Consider the following 6,464-nt stretch of genomic DNA (forward strand, 5'->3'; position numbering starts at 1 on the left):
AAATTGCATGCAGAATTCAAAAATGTGATCAGAATGTACAAATAATAACTCCAAACATGATAAAATCTAAATCAATGTACGAAACTGTCACGTGACGCAAGTACGCGATCTCATTGGTCTGACGTCATCGTACAGGTTGACTGAATTGATGATGATGATGATGCTTGTTGTTTAAAGGGGCCTAACATCGAAGGTCATCGGCCCCTGGTTGACTGAATTAGCAGACGAAATAACACATAGTGTGCTGTGAGAAGCAGGATACACTTCGCGTATTTCTACTTTATGTTAGTGTCTGATATGGTTAAATGCGAGGTCTATACATTGGATAATAATCTGAGTGGTATATTCTAGACTTAAAATGAATCCCGTGCAGACAATGAGGCAAAAAACTTATAAATGGTGTAGAGTTCCGATGTGCAATAGCACATCGCAAACCATCCCAAACAAATTGTTTATAAATGTTCCAAATACGCTAAAACTAGGGAGAAATGGATTTTGGCGAGCCGGAGAAATGCTGTTGATATATCGGAAAAGTATACAGTTTTTTTTTTTTTTTTTTTAAGATTTTAACGTAGGATGAATTTGTTTGAATTTTCAATCACTTTTCCATGTTAGCTGTTCTAGTGGTAAACTTTAAATTTTAATGTATGATGCTTTATTTAAATGCTTCAATTACATCTTGGAATATGAAAGTAATAAACAGTGCATTAATTAATGCTGATTATTAAAGTATTCTCCAAACCTAACCTATGTTTTGGGTGATCCATGTTAAGATAATAAATCAAAGGGGCTATGAACCATTTTGACAGCTCTAATTCTACCAATTTATCTTGGCATGAAGAGCTTAATTTGTAAAGAAATTTAGGCCATATCTAAATACTCTATAATATAACAAAAATAGGCGTGTACATCATGAAAGGAAACAACGCGAATTTAACATGTATAACTCTACACAAAACCAATGCTTGTCTGTTGGGGTCTCATAAGTTAACAATGCTCAATTATAATAATTATCATAATAATAATGAAATAAATAACATAATTGCACACAGGTGAAAATAGTGATGTTGGTGTTTAAAATATTATCCAACTTACCCTATGTTTTAGGTTATACAAGCCAAGTCAATAAACCGAAGGGTAAAAATACCGGGCGAGTTGGCCGTGCGGTTAGGAGCGCGCAGCTGTGAGCTCGCATCCGGGAGGTAGTGGGTTTCGAACCCCACTGCCGGCAGCCCTGAAGATGGTTTTCCGTGGTTTACCATTTTCACACCAGGCAAATGCTGAGGCTGTACCTAAGGCCACGGCCGCTTCGTTCCCCTTCCTAGGCCTTTCCTGTCCCATCGTCGCCATAAGACCTATATGTGACGGTGTGACGTAAAGCAAATAGCAAAAAAAAAAGTAAAAGTCACAGCACCCAAAGACATTCCTGTATTGAACGACTAAAATGTCATCAGGACACTTTTCTCGCCTGATATGCTCAGCTTGTTAAAAGCCAGATGTAAGTAATGTTATTGGCTTTACGCCCCGCTAACTACTTCTACGGTTTTCGGAGACGCCGATGTGCAGGAATTTAGTCCTGCGGGAGTTCTTTTATGTGCCAGTAAATCTGCCGACACGAGGCTGACGTATTTGAGCACCTTCAACTACCACCGGACTGAACCAGGATCGAACCTGCCAAGTTGGGGTCAGAAGGCCAGCACCTCAACCTTCTGAACCACTCAGCCCGACTTGTGAAAACTGGATGAAGTCATATTTATCTTTATCATGTTTAACTTTTTCCCTCCACAAAGATATTTAATGTTTCTCTGTCATGGGCTCCGAAAGTGGGTAGGTCAGCTATCCCAAACATAAATATATATTTTTTGGGGAATGATAGATTATAGTCCTATAGTACTATGATCTTTCTTTCTTTCTTTCTTTCTTTCTTTCCTTCTTTCTTTCTTTCTTAATCAGTTTATTCTTCAGGGTTGGTTTACTCTCGGACTCAGCGAGGGATTTCACCTCTACCGCTTCAAGGGCAGTGTCCTGGAACGTGAGACATTGGGTATGGTGATGAAACTGGTGAAGAGGGCCATTACCTCGCCCAGGCGGCCTCACCTGCTATGCTCAAGAGGGGCCTTGTTGGAGGATGGGAGGATCGGAAGGGATAGACAAGGAAGAGGAAAGGAAACGGCCGTGGCCTTAGGTGCCTGGAGGAGAAGTGGGAAAATACGAAAAACCACTTCGAGGATGGCTGAGGTGGAATTCGAAACCCCTCTACTCAGTTGACCTCCCGAGGCTGAGTAGACCCCGTTCCAGCCCTCGTAGTATTTGTTTTCAACTTTCATGGCAGAGCCGGGAATCGAAACCGGGCCTCCGGGAGTGGCAGCTAATCACATTAACCACTGCACCACAGAGGCGGACTAGTACTATAATGCTAACCTATATGTTTATGTTAGTGCTGAAATCCGATTTCTTACTTTACTAATACTAAAAGCCCGAAAATGTAATGTTATTATTTAATATGGGAATCAATCTAGAAGGAAATGTTGAAAGTGATGTGATATCTATCCAGGTTCGTTATCCTAATACTATGGGTTACAGTACATTGCACGTATATAAAAGACGCCAGTTACAAACTTGCTTTTTATCCGCGAATTTCTGCGGCCACAAAAGTCACTATTTTTCAAGAATGATGATATCTGCACATGGTAGATTGTCTGACTGTGCTGTTTTGAACCTTTCTTCTGTAATTTCGAAGTTATTCGCGATCATGAATAATAAGCAATCGGTTTTTATTAACGGCTGATGCACAACGGCTGGTGGAGCTGCATGCGGTACTGGATCGTGACGTCACAGCGCGCTGCTTGCGTCAGAGGCCGTTTCACTCGCCTTGCGGAAAGGCACTATAAAATATTTTTTTAATGGTAGAAAACAAGTCACCTTACCACAATGTAATACGTTTACGTACTATTTCAGTGGTGTACTTTTCAAAAAAAATTGAACATTATGCACCTTCCCTATTCTGAAGCTCCAGGACTCTGGTGTAAGGCTCATTTCAAAAGATAATAGGCAACTTGGTATCTTTGAAGTGTACGGACCGGGAAAGGGTAGCGCTGACACGGATTCAGAATTGTTTGATAAGATAATCAGCTATGTGGGAAACGATATGGAAAGGAATGTGATTGTAGCGTGAGATCTGAATTTACCATATGTCAATTGGGAAGGAAATGCGAACGACAGGAAGCATGACCAACAAATGGCAAATAAGCTAATATGGGAAGGACAGCTGATTCAGAAAGTGATGGAACCAACTAGAGGGAAAAATATCCTGGATGTGGTGCTGGTAAAACCAGATGAGCTCTATAGAGAAACCGAAGTAACAGATGGCATTAGTGATCATGAAGCTGTTTTTGTCGTAGTTAAAAATAAATGTGTTAGAAAGGAATGTCTTCAAAGTAGGACTATTAGGCAGTACCATATGGCTGATAAAGCAGGCATGAGGCAGATTTTAAAAGGTAATCATGATCGGTGGAAAACGGTAAATAAAAATGTAAACAGACTCTGGGATGGGTTTAAAGCAATTGTTGAGGAATGTGAAAACAGTTTTGTACCTTTAAAGGTGGTAAGGACTGGTAAAAACCCACCTTATTATAATAGAGAAATAAAGTAAGAAAGAGGTGCAGACTGGAAAGAAATAGAGTTAGAAAAGGCTGTGGAAGTAAGGAGAAACTGAAGGAACTTACTAGGAAATTGAATCTAGCAAAGACGCAAAGAAGGCAGCTGAGGATAACATGATGGCAAGCATAAATGGCAGTCAAAAAATTTTAATGAAAAATGGAAGGTCATGTATAGATATTTTAAGGCAGAAACAGGTTCCAAGAAGGACATTCCAGGAATATTAATGATCAAGGGGAGTGTGTATATGAGGATCTTCAAAATGCAGAAGTATTCATTCAGCAGTAGGTAAAGATTGTTGGTTACAAGGATAATGTCCAGTCAGAAAAGGAGACTAATGCTAAAGTATTCAAATTTACATATGATAACAATGACATTTACAATAAGATACAAAATTTAAAAATTAGAAAAGCGGCTGAAATTGATAAGATTTCTGGGGATATACTAAAGACATGGGTTGGGATATAGTATCATATCTGAAGTACTTATTTGATTATTGTTTGATCGAAGGAACTATACCAAATGAATGGAGAGTTGCTATAGTAGCCCCTGTGTATAAAGGAAAGGGTGATAGACATGAAGCTGAAAATGTATGTAAGCTTTTGGAAGGCATTCTTTCTGATTATATTAGACATGTTTGCGAAATTAATAACTGGTTCGATAGAAGACAGTTCGGTTTTAGAAAAAGTTATTCCACTGAAGCTCAACTTGTAGTATTCCAGAAAGGTATAGCAGATATCTTGAATTCACGAGGTCAAATGGACTGTATCGCGATTGACCTGTCTAAAGCTTATGATAGGGTGGATCGTGGGAGATTACTGGCAAAAATGAGTGCAACTGTACTAGACAAAAGAGTGAATGAATGGGTTGCTATGTTTCTAGAAAACAGATCTCAGAGAATTAGAGTAGGCGAAGCTTTATCTGACCCTATAATAATTAAGAGGCGAATTCCTCAAGGCAGTATTATTGGACCTTTATGTTTTGTTATATATATAAATGATATGAGTAAACAAGTGGAATCAGAGGTAAGGCTTTTTGCGGATGATGTTATTCTCTATAGAGTAATAAATAAGTTACAAGATTGTGAGCAACTGCAACGTGACCTCGAAAATGTTGTGAGATGGACAGCAGGCAATGGTATGTTGATAAACGGGGTTAAAAGTCAGCTTGTGAGTTTCACAAATTGAAAAATCCTCTCAGTTTTAATTACTGCGTTGATGGGGTGAAAGTTCCTTTTGGGGTTCATTGTAAGTATCTAGGTGTTAATATAAGGAAAGATCTGCATTGGGGTAATCACATAAATGGGACTGTAAATAAAGGGTACAGATCTCTGCACATGGTTATGGGGGTGCTTTGGGGATGTATGTATGGGACCCTCACCAGGATTACCTGATTCAAGAACTGGAAAAAATCCAAATAAAAGCAGCTCGATTTGTTCTGAGTGATTTCCAACAAAAGAATTGCGTTACTAAAATGTTGCAAAGTTTGATCTGGGAAGAATTGGGAGAAAGAAGAAGAGCTGCTCGACTAAGTGTGTAACTTTTTTAATGACTACTGATAATAAATAAATAAAATCATAAATAAAAAGATATAAATAAAATAACTCAAAAACTTAATAAAATTAATAAGCATAATTAACCGAAATGTCCGTAGTATGGGCGCCAGAGTTCACCAGAATGGATCCCTCGAATTTAGATAAGAGCATGATAAACTTTATATCCCAGGGCGTGTACATAATGCTGCGTACTGGTACATCTGCTGCAGGCCTTACCTAACCTCCTGAAAACGACTAATTAGGTAGGAACTGCACCTAGGTTCATCAATAACACTGATTCTAAAATAGCTAACTGTATTCTTAACAAATTCCGTGCATGAGCACCTCATCAACATACAACATTATACATATAATACACACATAAAATATTGCTGGAAGACTCCATATTTACAACAACAACAAAAATAATGAAAATCGTGGGAAAACGAAAGGAGAACTAAGCTACCATTTGTAGATGGTCCGATGAACAATGTACATGTATGAAGATAAATACCCTTCACTGTCTCTATATCAATTCGACTTACCGATTCTCATAATCGGCAGTTATCACATCACACAGATACTGTTACTGTGTTCACATATTTTAACACTTGTTGTAAAGATATATACACACGTCTGTCGATCCGAAACATAAATTATGGAAAGTCTGAGATAGCTTTCACCAACATATAATGCTAGGCCGCCACAAGTGCTACAATACTTAATGCGCAAGCACTCTCCACAATCATCCACTTTCCACAAACATAACAAGACTACTCTCCACGAACGTTTGAAGTCCAGTCCATTGCAGCCGTGTCACTCCAGTACCGTGTATCAGCACCACTTCCTTCCCGTACAGTGCCTCAGTTGTAGTTGTAGTTGTAGTTATCTTCCTTCTCGTTCCTTTACAATCACCTCTACAATCACCCTTACAATGTCTTTGGTTGCCGCCGTATGATCAACCTTTATAGACATCAACATCCCCCTCCTCTCAGATGATACGTCTGGATTGGTGCTTGCCAGCCAATCATGAGTAAACCTCTTCTTTCTCCCAAGTTATAAACAAACACTCGGGAGTTTTACATGAATCATCAAATTTCCCTGGTACAACAAGCTCATCTCATCAGGTTGGGATATATACATGACTAATGGAATTTCCTGACACAAGTACATCAACAAACACTGACTCATTCAAATTACCAGAGTTATTAAAGCAATGTTTTCCCACTCGAGCAAAACAAATTACTCATACCTACATATGTGGATATCTTCC

Source organism: Anabrus simplex, chromosome 1 (assembly GCF_040414725.1).
Source record: "Anabrus simplex isolate iqAnaSimp1 chromosome 1, ASM4041472v1, whole genome shotgun sequence".
Classification (NCBI taxonomy): Eukaryota; Metazoa; Arthropoda; class Insecta; order Orthoptera; family Tettigoniidae; genus Anabrus; species Anabrus simplex.